Here is a 13,782-nt window from a genome sequence, read left to right on the forward strand (position 1 = left end):
GAAAATGCGTTTTTTATGATCGGTGTGTTTGCTATGAAGAAGCAAGTTTTGAAATAGCTGTCTTTCTCTCTCTTGGCAGTGTGATACTTGAGGAACGTCACCCTGCCTCCCTGTGGTTCAGTTGCCCTTTGGTTACCGGGCACATCTAATGAGCCCAGACGTCATGGGGCCTTAAATATGTTATTTCCATGCATAGCCCTCAGGACATTACACACACTGTATAAATACACAGTGGAATTATAATGCTCGGGATTTAGCCTGCTTTGATTGTCTCTTTTTAGTCCTCATTAGAACTGACAACCCAATTACTTCGAAAAGCTTTAGAAAAGCTTTACCGAGAAAGCATCACAATCATGTTACTTAATCAGGAGGAACAAAATTAGAAGTTTTAATTTGTTTACATTAACTCCTTTTGGTATTTGTGAGAACTGTAACTTTAGGTTGTTGTGGTTCGAAATTATATTTAACTCATATATTCAGTGTCGGTGGAGATGGTAAATTTAGCGGGGTTATTATTGTAAGGTATTTACATATAAAACACCAAATCATCTATCTCAATTTACTAACATGGCAGGGGCAATTTAAGTTACATCCGGTACCAGTTGAAACTCAGTGATATCACAGAGTTCATCCTTTGTTCCACTCGAAGCCCCTCAACTTCCTCGATGCTGAGGGTCGAGGTAAGGTCAACGAAAGTATGCTACAAAAAGGGAATAGGGTGTTAAAAGCCATTACCTCCCGTCCCTCCCTCGCCTTCCTTTTAACCAATGAGGCCTCCTGCCTCCCCCCTAGACCCTCCCTTCCCCTTTCAAAAACCCCCCCCACCCTTCTCCCCTCCTGTTCTTTTGTCTAGCCCACGCTAGACGGTTTTCTTTCCCTTTCTTACCTGCACGGCGGGGCCTGGAGGTCGTCGATGGAGGCACTCCTCGGGACGCGGTGCTCCGCGAGGAGTGCTACGGCTGGGTCACGTCTTGAGCGAACGGCATGGCTGCTTGAGAGGCGTGTACTCTCTGTGGCTGGGGCGTTAGTTTCCGGGTTTCCGCGCCGCGGAGCCGCGAGGACCGAGGAACTTCAATTTTTGGATGCTGGTCAGGTAGGACGGGCGTTCTGCCCGTGGTTTTTTGGATTTTTACAAGGATTGTGACCTTTTTAGGGTTTGGTGGAGCCCTGTTAGGGAGGACCAGGGTCCTATATGTAGGTGCTTGCTTCGGCGGCACATATACTAAAATTGGAACGATACAGAGAAGATTAGCATGGCCCCTGCGCAAGGATGACACGCAAATTCGTGAAGCGTTCCATATTTTTTAAAAGTAGTGTTTTGGAATGAAAGGCAGTGTTATTTTGGTTACCATGCCTAAAGCTCCAGCAAAGAGACGTGGTTGTCTCTTCTTCCTCCTCGGAGGTGGGAGGGGAGGGTAGCATTGCTCTTCCTGAGAACCCACAGGTACCTGGCAGGGGTACTCCCCTCATGTCTAGTGAGGAAGTGCAGGATATGGGTGAAATGGCTGTCACCAGGGCACTGCAAGCTGGCGTGGCCAGGCCTGATCAGTCTAAGCGTGCGCACTCATCGGTAGCGGCAAGGAAATCCTCATCGGAGAGTGAGGATGAGGCCCCATCAACGTCATCTGGGGGGAAATAGGTTTCCAGAAGAGGTAATGTGGGAAGTGATGACACATGTTCGGGACAGTTTAGGTTTCCCTGTGTTTCAACCTACAAACTCAGAGTCTCATTTATTTCCTCAAATATCAGACGCCTTTTATGTTTGCCATGCCTTTCCAGGGACCTGTGAAGGATATGGTGTTTCGTGAGTGGAAGGATGTGGAGAAGGCTCAGGTTCCACGATTCCTTCAGAAACTTTACTTACTTGAGGGTGAGGGGGTTTTTCCTCCTTCAATACGCCTGGACTCTATTCTGGCTACTCTAATTGGCAAAACGGCAGTCAATCCGGAGGATTGTGTGCCTACGTATGCCACAGACCGTAAAGTGGATTCAGGTCTTAAGAGGGCTTTTGCGGCGGAGAATCTGGCGCTGAAGGCAGGGATTTATTCTGCTTATGCGTCACAATCATTGGTTCAAGGCTTTGATAAACTGGCGGTGGCTGTACAGGAAGGGGCGGAGTGTTCGGAGCTCCTGGCTGGTATGGAACAGCTGGCCAGATTATTGGCGGATGTGTCTTCAGATATAGTCCGTACTTCGGCTCTGGCATCTGGGTCTTTGATTGGGGCTCGTAGGTCCCTCTGGTTGCGTTCATGGAAGGCTGATCCAGGGGAAACGGCGGCCTTGTTGAGACTGCCGTTTGAGGGTTGTAACTTGTTTGGAGAACTATTACCATCCATACTTTCCAAGGCGTTTAAGGAGCGGAAGCATGCCTTACCTTATAAAGGGGTTTCTTCTTTGGGTAAAGGGTGGAAGAAGCATTCCAGATCTTCTCCTACTAGGGTTGCTAAATCCTTTTCGTTTAGGAGATGGCGTTTTCATCCGCGTTTTTCACCTAAGAAGTCTACTCCTGAGACCCGGGGTGGTTTCAAGAAGGGGTCCTGGCATTCGCTGTGGGCCTGGCAGAGGGCCGGTTGGGGGATGACTGTGTCACTTTCTTTCAGCTTGGGAGGACAGTGTAACCGATCATTGGGTACTAGACATGGTGACCAATGGTTATGTCATAGATTTTGTGGCGGTTCCTCCAGATTCCGGGGTGCATCCCACACCTCTGCCTTCAGAGGGGTCTTGGAGTGGAGCATTATTGGATGGAGTGCGGGACTTACTGGTCATGGGGGCCATTTCCCATGTTCCGCTAGACGACCGAGGTCAGGGCACTTATGCGGTCTTGTTTCTTGTGCGGAAAGTTTCAGGGGGATTTTCAACCGGTGCTCAATCTGAAGGAGGTGAATACCTGGATCAGGACAGTGCATTTCCGCTTGCTGTCCATTCGGACTATTTTTCCATTGGTCAGGCAAGGGGATTTTCTGGTGTCACTGGATCTGCCGGATGCTTACCCACACGTACCGGGGGCATGGTCCTCTCAAAAGTTCCTGAGGTTTGCTGTGGGGCAGGATCATTTCCAGTTTTGCGTTCTGCCTTTCGGTCTGAAATCTTCTCCCCGAATTTTCACGAATATGCTGGCTCCTCTAGTGGCTTTGCTTCATTCAGAAGGGGTGTTTCTGCACCCTTATCTAGTCGACATTTTGATTCATGCCCATTCACGAGACCTTTTGCAGAGGCAGGTGGCCCAAGTTCTGGGGGTCCTGCAATAACACGGGTTTTTGATCAATTGGGTGTAATCAGACTTTGTGCCGTCCCAGGATCTGGTTTTTCTAGGGGCTCGGTTTCAGCCTATTCCAGGGTTGGTGACTGTGTCCGAAAAAAGGTTGGATGCTCTCCAGGCTTTGGTAAAGAAGGTATGGTTACTGTCTGCTCCCCGAGCTCTTCTATGGTTGCGACTGCACATTTGGCGTCAGTGATATTTTGGGTTCTTGGGCACGTTTCCATCCCCTGTGCTTGATGACGTGGTTCTTGAGTAGGTGGGATCCAGGGTCCGGTTCTCTGAAGGACGGGGTTCCAGGGTCCGGATTGATTCACAGAGAGTTGCAATGGTGGTTGGATGCAGACCACCTGAGGGTAGGGGTGTCTTTGTCACCTCTGAGACCCGTGGTGGTAACGACGGATGCCAGCCTCTCCGGTTGGGGGGCATGGATGGGGTCAGCTCAGATTCGGGGGTTTTGGTCCTCTCGGGAGGCGAGTCGGTCATCTAATTGGCGAGAATTGCGGGCTATATTCCTGGCTCTGGTCCATTTCCAGGATTCCCTGAAGGGGTTGGCGGTTCTGGTTCGCACAGACGACTTAGTGGCCGAGGCTTATGTCATTCGGCGAGAGTGGTAAATGTTCGGGCGGATCTACTGAGCAGAGTGATTCCTTCCTCTCAACTTTTCTCTCTCCGGAGGTCTCTGTTTCGGCATCTGGTTCGGCTTTGGGGTCTTCCAGTGCTGGATGTGTTTGCGTCAGTAGAGAATGCGATAGTGGAGTGCTTCTGCTCCCGGTTTCGGTGTCCCCAAGCATGGGAGGTGGACGGGATGTCATGTCCTTGGCCGCAGGGCCTTTTATATGCGTTCCCTCCGTTTCAACTATTCAGGGCGTTTCTGTTAGGTGCCAGTGGCTTTGAGTTCTACCTTGCTGGCTTCATGGAGACGTTCAACTTTGTTTTCTTATGGTAGACAGTGGAAGGTGTTTTCGTCTTGGTGCTTAAGTCGTGAGTTGGATCCTTCCTGCGCTTCTCTCTTTGAGGTGATGCAGTTCCTGCAGGACGGTGCTCGTTTAGGGTTGTCAGTGGCTTCTCTTCGGGTACAGTGGGTGGCTATTCAGGCATTTAGGGACCACGGCGTAATCTTCAAGTTGAAGGGCGATTGATGCCTGGATTTTTTCAGGGGCTTATTAATTTATTTCCTCGCCCGGTACGTTCTTTTCCCTCATGGGATCTGTCCTTGGTTTTGGATGTGTTGACGGGGGCCCCTTTTGACCCATTGGGGGACTATGATTTGCGACGTCTATCTTTGAAGACGTTCTTTTTGGTCGCCATTACTTCGGCTCGTCGGTTGGGGGAATTGGGGGCATTGGCATGTTCCTTTACTTTTTTGTAAGATTTTTCCCGATAGGGTGGTTCTGGTTCCGGTGCCTTCCTTTATTCCAAAAGTCAATTCTTCGTTCCATTCCAGGCAGGCGGTCATCCTTCCTTCTTTTTGTCCGGATCCCTCATCAGGGGAGGAGGTCCGTTTGCTTTTGTTGGATGTACGTAGGGTTTTGTTGGAGTATCTGCGGGTGGTGACTCCTTTTCGTACAGGGGATTCACTGTTTGTTACTTTTGGTCCGGCGCGCTAAGGTGAGAAACCTTCCACGGCTTCCTTGAGTCGGTGGGTTCGATCTTTGATTCTGTTGGCCTATTCCTTGAAAGAGGTGGTTCCTCCTCTAGGGATTCAGGGGAGGTCTTCCAGAGGCATGGCGGCGACGGTGGCTGAGCTTCAGGGGACTTCAGTGGTGGAGATTTGCAGGGCCGCCACTTGGGCTTCTCCTTCGGCGTTTGTGCGTCATTATAGGCTGTCGGACTTGGGTGGTTTGGAGTCGGTGTTTGGTCACCGGGTCTTATCCTCTATGAGATAATGTTTGGGATGTTCTTGGTGCAGGATATTAACTAAGGGTCTTGCAACTCGATGTCCGTCTCCTGTGTGTTTTTCTTGCTATGTCTCATTGGTTAAAAGGAAGGCGAGGGAGGGACGGGAGGTAATGCTTCCATTTTCTTACGATAATGGCATTACTCCTAGTCCTACTCCCTCGCCTTCCTTTTCCGTTCCCTCCCACCCTCCCGGTACGGACTGTCCGAGTTGCGGCTTGGGCTTGGTTTTTGTACAGGAGGGGATAAGGGTGGGGGGGGGTTTTGAAAGGGGAAGGGAGGGTCTAGGGGGGAGGCAGGAGGCCTCATTGGTTAAAAGGAAGGCGAGGGAGTAGGACTAGGAGTAATGCCATTATCGTAAGAAAATGGAAGCATGTTTGCTTTCTGAGCCTGCTAATGCCACATGACCTTTTACACTTGGGGCACAAGGGTAATGCCAGCAGTGACAATGGCCAAGCTATACTCTCTTTCCCATGTATGATGATCATAGAATCCAGTAGTTATTCTGCTCACTCTTACGTTTTTTGTTAATAATTGGGAGGTTTTTCCAATCGATGCATATGTGGGCTTACACTGCATGCAAAACGCCACCCAGTTTGTAATCATTGATCAAATTTCATAAGCACTGTTCCGTGAGCATGTAAATATTTTTCGACGGCCGACACCTCCGAAGTAAATGTTCCTTGGCACGTGAGTTTATATTGGTTTGCAGATTTTAAGAGTACTGGGTGGACAAAAGTGTGTGCTGAAGTCCTACATGGTGCCACACATTTGTATTACAGAGGTCGCCTTTGTGTGACTACGGTGACTACAGTGATAGAGGAAATAGGACTGGGGAAGGCCAGGTACCCAACACTGACAATTTAGCTAGTGAACAGAAAATGGTTGTTAAGGATAGGTGGGGACACGTCAGATGTTGATGTGTGTAATGTGGGTGAATGTTTACCCCTTAAAATCCTTTTCATGAGCGTGTGAGAGTTTGATGTTGTATTGCTAGCATTAGGAGCCCTGTTTAGAAGGTTGGATTTAAAAGACATCCCACTAATGTGGGAACCATTAGGTGGGTAGGAAGTAATGCATTGTTACTACCTCCATGAAACAGCTGCTCTCCCACTCGCCACACCAGTTTCCAAGCCCACGAGGCCGGTGTTCTTTAGACTCTGAAGAATGCTATACATTAGTCTCTTCCGGATTCCCCTTGTTCATGCTGATTGCTCAGACGACACCTGCTAATAAGAGGCCGAGTCTGTTATTCATTATACATGAAAGTGCCACATAGCACAAAGTATTGAGCCTTCCAGTTTCCACAGTAATTACAGAAAGGGTGGTGTTGTTAGGCCAGGATTCCCTCTGCGCTGCAGGACTCGACAGCTGCAATTAATTTTTAGTTAATTTCTGATTACCAGAGTTATTTTTGGCTTCCTGTGATCAGTTTCTGTTTCATAATTATTGCAACACATGTCAAGTTTGAATTGCCCTAGGCAGCCCGTTTTCATAAATAATGGGCTCTTTTACATTGGTAAGAGGACGTTCTACAAGGTAGACGCCAATTTTAATCTTTCTTGCCTACCCTTAGCCTTTCAAATCAGAAACTGATAATGAGCAAACCAGTGAAGGACTTGAAATAATTCTCTGCTCCTAAAGTACAATCTTCTTGAAATCATGCACACCTTTTTTAAAGTTCTAAAATTGTTGACTAAATTCACAAAAATAAATATGTATATAAAGTAATGAAAGTATGCAGATCACTTGTGAAGTGACCTGGTGCGAAACTTGTGCTGTGTGTGTTGGTGTTTCAAAGGGTTCACAGAGTGCCTAGAATATGCGAAGTAATTTAGATTGTGCTGAAAAGGGAGACTGGGTGTCCATATGTTTTAGTGCTTACAATGGTTAGTTAGAGGCATTTAGATACCCAAGGATGTAGATAAGTGTATCATTTTCTTCGGGTTACTTGACAGTATCCACCCATGATGACACTCTATCCAGCAGGTCAGGTGGAGTCCCTTGCAGTTACTTGTAAATTCACCAGAGAAGCAACGAAGGGCCCCTGCACTCCTCAGGTCTTGCCAGAATAAGGGAACTCACCCTGAGCCTCATCAGCTTAATTTCCGAGTGCTGTTCTGGACAGGTAGCCCTAACACAGAGATGCGGGACACATACATGAAAGGTGAAAGAAAAATGCTGCTTGCTTACTCAAGTGTAAATGTGTGATATTACACTGTCTTGCAAATGTGGAAATGTGAAAGCGAATAATTGTGATAGGCAGTAAAGTACTGTATGTCAAGTACCAGCATCAATTATATTGACCTGCACTAATAGCAACTCCACATTGCCAAGTTTCAAAATAGTTTCAAATTACCATGCATAGTAAACTATAGATTTACTATGCTTAGCTGTACATCTACTTACCTTGAGGATATGCTGGTGGTCAACATTGTGGTGCAGATATAAATGCAGATCGTACTTTATCTTCACCATTGTTGGAGTACACCCCATAAATGTTACATAATGATTCTCATTGTATTAGGAAACACCATGGGGCATATTTATACTCTGTTTGCGCCATTTTAGCTTCATTTTTTATGCTAAAATGACACAAACTTAAGTCCATATTTATATTTTGACTCTAGACACATCTAGCCTCAAAATATTGGAGTTAGCGCTATTTTTTGGATGTGTGAACCCACCTTGCGTCAATGAGATGCAAGGTAGGCGTTCCCGTCCAAAAAATGACTCTAAGCCTGTAGCGCCATATTTATTCCCCTGTGCAAAAATGGCGCATGGGTGGGAGGCGAACCTAAATGATGGCGCTAAGCCTGCTCAGTGCCATTATTTAATGTCTGGGTCAGAGCAGGTGTTAAGGTACCTGTGGACTCATTTCCATGTCCAAACACCATGGAATGGGCCCACAGGTGCCCACCCTATGTCCCAGAAACACCCCCACCCACACCACAGGGACACCAGAGGATGGGGGACCCCATCCTGGGTAAGTATAGGTAAGTAAAGGTAAGTATTAATTTAATTTATTTTCTGTGCCATCAGGGGCCCCTTATATGGGCCCCCTGCATGGCACTGTGATTAATGGCTATGCTCAGGGGACACCTCACTCTTGTTTAATACACTTTCTCCTCCCTGCCGAATGTTATTGAGAATCACATGCCTCTGATCCCTGCTTAACCCACTGTGATCCCAGTTAGTGGTTGCACTTCCTCATCCTTTGTGCACAGTGCTGCAGGGCACTCTCTGCTTCCATCGGTGGTTGCTGTGTACTTCATGCTTCCAACAGTGGCTGCCTTGTTCTGGCCTGGAGCCTTAAATAACACAGAAATGCCTTAAAGGTTTGTGTACAATGTAGCTTTGCCACACCCTCACTTCTGGGACATTTCTAGTTATGAAAAATGCCCCTGTTACTAATACTTCCCTACATCTGTGTGTTAACAGTTGTGTCTGTTGGTGGCATATATTGCCTTGAAAGGGTTTATCACTTCTGCCAGAAAGACATATGCTGCTAATGCACAGGAATGAAATTACTAGCACTTGCAAATCAATATTTATGAAAAGTACCTGATCATCGGTACCAATATTTGTTTATGATGGCCAAAATGCATATTCAGAATCTCAGTGGAGTGCTACATTCTAGTGTCCTACCCAAAAATAAAATGTGTGCATAGTGCAACAAATGCACCTTTGCAATCCACGTCCTCTGTCTTTAGATGACCGGCGAGCAATAGTAAATGCTGCAACAAAGTCACTCATGTGAAAATGACGAATGTCCCCAGTTTAGTCAACTGGCTTAGAATATTTATGCAGTTATATATTTACCAGTGGAAGATGGGAGCCCTGGTGTGCCAACACTTTCTGTGAGTTCAAACAGGCTTGTTCATTCAGCCTAATATCTACAAATGCACTGGTGAGTCCACAAAGCGACAAACTGCCCTGTGGCTTTGAAATGCTTTTCAAGAACATCTTGGAAGCATAGTGCGCCCTATATGGGAATTCTGCACCAAGGGGTATCTATGAAATATAAAGTTATGCATTGAGATAAAATAATTCTTAATTTTTTCCTTCACCAAGGAGGAGGAGAGAATTTGCTTTTATTTGCACCATATGACACTGAAAAAGGATGGGGAAGTCAAGAGAACCAAGCAGATACATTGGGATAGTGAATAACATTGTTGATTGCTTTGCATTATAATCCCTTACGTGGCTGACAGACTAACATAGTTTTAGAGTACTGTTGCATTGGCTAAAAACATTTAGTAGTTTCACCTCAAGGCTGTTAGGTTTCATGCATGAGGCCCAGAGATAGGCTAAGATAATGTACCATCAAACTTGGTACAATCAGCGAAAGGCATGTAGGAAAGTAAACATGTACGCAACTAACAATGGTTCACCTGAAAGAAGGTTATCAGAACTTTCAAATGGGCAAGAAAAAGGTGATTAAAGGTAGGACCCATCCATGCAAGTAAGTGCTGGCTTCCAGCTGTGGTACGGTGTATGCGTTGCAGAATCTCATGATAGGCTACAATGTGTGTTGCACCTTGCTTTAGAGGTTTCTTTTATTAGTGGGAAGGCAGGAAGAAAGTCTGAAGATGTCACAGGAATTTAATGGTGTAAGTCGATTGGGAAATCATATTTAGGGGGTTGAAAAACAATTGGTCTTATGGCCCCTTAAAATGCACGATTGTCTTGACTGTGGGAGTTTATAAAGGTAGAGAATTTCAAAGCTTTGCAGATGATATAGAGTACCGGCTGCCTACAAGGTGGGAATTCTGAACGTATGGTTCTCAATCCAAAGATTAATCTTCAATGAAGACTTCATCTGGCTTGGCAAAGTTTCAATTAATTGACCATTGCTCCCGTAGAGCTGGAGATGTGATGCGCAATAGATAGCATCTTAAATGTAGTCCAGGAGAATAACAGCAGCTAATCGACTGTATTCAGAGCAGGGTATGGGTAGCCCAATGGATAGATATATAGAAAACCTATTTGCTAAGTTTTGAATCCTACACACTCTGCCAAGGACTAATTTTGGAGCACATGGCTAGAGTTAATTTATGTAATCCAGGTTTGAGAGTACCAGTGCAGTGGTAGTTTGAACACACTAAGGAAATTGAATGATGGAAAGAACCATCTGGGTATTATTCGTAGATCGAATGAGGATTTCTTTACAGCACAGGCCTGTGGTGCCAAGGTAGGGTCAGCACTGACGTTATCACCAAAGTTTTTAGCTGTTGTTGACTGTCTAGAATGTAGCTTTTTGGGCAATGTGGAGGTGCCCAGCACTTACCTACGTTTCAGGATATTTGTCTTACAGTTGTTTAGCATTAAGTGATGCCAGGTTATCTATTCATTCAGGAGTATGTATCTGTTGATGGTTATATGTGTCATGATCCGTGCTTGGTCTGCCTTGTTGTATCAAGTAGGAGCAAATGAATTAATCACGTAGGAGAGTGATATGATGCACCTTGATTGAAGTAAGTGAAAAAGTGAGTCCTAGAGGGACGCTAGAGTGTGCATGGTTGAGTAAAGAGATTAGATTTGATGGCAAATGATTTAGACATGGCCTGAAAGCTCAGACAAGATCAATTTAAAAGCGGCTGTACTTTAACTATTTCGAATGTTCCAAATTATCTAATGATTCAGCCAAGTTGCAATGTGAAAATCAAGTTTGTAATCAGCCGCACGGTTCTACATCTCATTGTATTTTGAAAGTTGCCCTTTAATGAGTTTGGATTTACATCACACATGTTACATCAAATATTGGCCACGTATCTGAAAATCTTAAAGGAAGACATACATTTAGAATTTCAAACTTAACTTTTATAATCCAACACTTTTTATAATCTACGTAGCACCTCTGGCTCAGATTGTAAACTCATGTGGTATGGAGATTGTGTCATATGCAGATGAGATGAAACTTCTTACCTCTTTCGGCCCAGATCCAGCCTAAGCAAAACTTCAACTTGCTCATTGCATGACAGCAATTGTCAACTGGGTGGCATCAAAGCGCCTGCAACTCAACAGTGCAAAGTCTGAAATCATACTATTTGGTAGGGCCCAGGAGCTCTGGTCAGCACATTGGTGTCCTCCAACACTTGGGCATGCCCCTTTGCCCAAACAAGTGGTGAAGAAACTTGGAGTAAAAAATGACTTTACTCTCTCTATGAAAGACCAAGTTAACTCCATTTGTGCCACGTGTTCCTCAACTATGGGGCTCCTGAGGAAAGTCTTCCCCTGGCTGCCTTCCAACTCTAGGAAAAGTATTGTTCAAGCTCTCATAGTCAGCAGGCTTAATAATGGGAATGCTTTAATGGTAGCAGTTAATGTCTCTCTTTTGGCTAAACTGCAAGTGGTACAGAACACCACCTCCCAGCTCATTTGTAATCTCCCTTCGCAGCCTCCCTCAGCTCCTACTCTGGAAAAACTACATTGGCAGCCCATCAGAAAATGCTCTGTTTTTAAGTAACTGTCTGACATACAAGGCCTTTTATATGGCTCACCCGGCCCTTCTCCATTCCAGGCTGAGATAGTATCAGCCTCCGAGGCAGCTAAGCCCATCTATTAAGGCTCTTCTTCTGCCTTGCACATCAGTACTGTTAGACTGGGTGACAGGTCTTTCTCCTACTTAGCCCCATTCCACTGGAATAAACCCCCACTTCATATTTGCTCCTGTTCTGACTTCCAGGCATTTAAGATTTTGAAAACCTGGCTGTTCTGATTATGCCTGCCTTTGCCCTGCATCGCAAGTGCCAAGATACTCCTGCTAGGAATGAGTCATTCGCAATACCAAGGGGCATATTTATACTCTGTTTGTACCGAATTAGTGTCATTTTTTTTTACTCTAATTCGGTGCAAAACTAACTCCATAATTATACTTTGGTGCTAGACCCCTCTAGCACCAAATTTATTGAGTTAAAGTCATTTTTTGAAAGTGGAGACCTACTTTGCTTTAATGAGATGCAAGGTAGGCGTTCCCGTGCAAAAAATGACTCTATAGCCTTAACGCCATATTTAGGGGCATATTTATACTCTGCAGCATATTTATACTCTGTTTGCACCGAATTAGTGTCATTTTTTTTTACTCTAATTCGGTGCAAAACTAACTCCATATTTATACTTTGGTGCTAGACCCATCTAGCACCAAGGCCCTGATTTAAACTTTTTTTGCACTGCATTAACGTCATTTTATGACACAAAAGTGGCGCAAACTTACAAAATATTGGCCCTTATTTATACTTTTTGCTGCAAAACTGCACTAACTCAGTTTTGCACCAAAAAGTTTAGCACCGGCTTGCACCATTTCTGTGCACCAGCCGGGCACCATATTTATGGAATGGTGCAATCCGGTGCAAAGGGTAGGCTAGAGTTTTAAAAAATGACTTTAATCGGGTGGGACTGGCAGTATGGAAGAAGAGGGTTTAGCACCAAAAAATGGCTTTAGGCAGGTTAGAGTAAAAAAAAAAATGACTCTAACCAGATTAGCGTCATTTTATGGTGCTAAACCTACCATGCCACATGACCCCTGCCTTAGAAAAGGCAGGAGTCATGCCCACCACCCCAGTGGCCAGCACAGAGGACAGGGTTCCCCTGGGCATGGCCATTGCACCCGGTGCCATGTATGGGGGCCCATTTCAGGGCCCCCTATGGCACTTTCAAAAATAAAATGCACTTACCTGGGATGGGGTCCCCCATCCTCGCAGTCCCTCTAGTGTGGGTGGGGGTGCCCCTAGGGCCTAGGGAGGGCACCTCTGGGCTTATTCGATGGTGTCCATGGTGGAAATAGGGCCACAGGTCCCCTAACACCTGCCCTGACCCAGGTCTTAAAAAATGGGGCAAAGCAAGCTTTGCCCCATTTTTTGACCCCTCCTCCCTCCCTTGCACCATTTTTACATGGGAGTATAAATATGGTGTTAAGGCCATAGAGTCATTTTTTTGCACGGGAACGCCTACCTTGCATCTCATTAAGGCAAGGTAGGTTTCCACTTCCAAAAAATGACTTTAACTCCATAAATTTGGTGCTAGACGGGTCTAGCACCAAAGTATAAATATGGAGTTAGTTTTGCACTGAATTAGAGTAAAAAAAAAAATACGCTAATTCAGTGCAAACAGAGTATAAATATGCCCCTTAGCGTCAAAAAATGATGTTAATCTGGTCAGAATCATTTATTTTGACTCAAAACTGCCTAACGTAATTTTTTTTTAAGCTAGCCTACCCTTTGCACCGGCTTGCACCATTCCATAAATATGGTGCCCAGCTGGTGCTAAAAAATGGTGCAAGCCGGTGCAAAACTTTTTGGGGCAAAACTGCCTTAGTGCAGTTTTGCACCAAAAAGTATAAATAAGGCCCCAAGTGCTAAAATAAGTAAATATATAAAAACTATACTTGATGACAAACCCAGTACCAATCGTTACTCATCATTATCTTCGGTGGAGCGAAATAATCAGTAAATTGCACTTTGCCACTTAAATAACTTCAAAGGATTTTTTAATGATACTATTCAAACCCATTGTCTCAGAAGAAACTTTCTGGTGGTTTCTACCATCTATAATGACTTTTCTTGAATGTGCACTTTTTTTTAACAGAACTTTGCACTTTATTTAATATTTGCAAAATTTCAGAG

General features: G+C 45.2%; 1 protein-coding gene and 1 non-coding gene across 2 annotated transcripts in view; both read left to right on the forward strand.

Annotated features, from left to right (window-relative positions):
• LOC138299520 (complexin-1) overlaps positions 1-13,782 on the forward strand; it is a 516,319-nt gene that overhangs the window by 303,327 nt on the left and 199,210 nt on the right. The gene's annotated exons all lie outside the window — the stretch shown is intronic.
• On the forward strand, positions 1,199-1,305 carry LOC138257547 (U6 spliceosomal RNA). The gene has a single exon (XR_011198380.1). It is a non-coding gene; the product is annotated as a U6 spliceosomal RNA (small nuclear RNA).

This window comes from Pleurodeles waltl, chromosome 1_2 (assembly GCF_031143425.1).
Source record: "Pleurodeles waltl isolate 20211129_DDA chromosome 1_2, aPleWal1.hap1.20221129, whole genome shotgun sequence".
Taxonomy (NCBI): Eukaryota; Metazoa; Chordata; class Amphibia; order Caudata; family Salamandridae; genus Pleurodeles; species Pleurodeles waltl.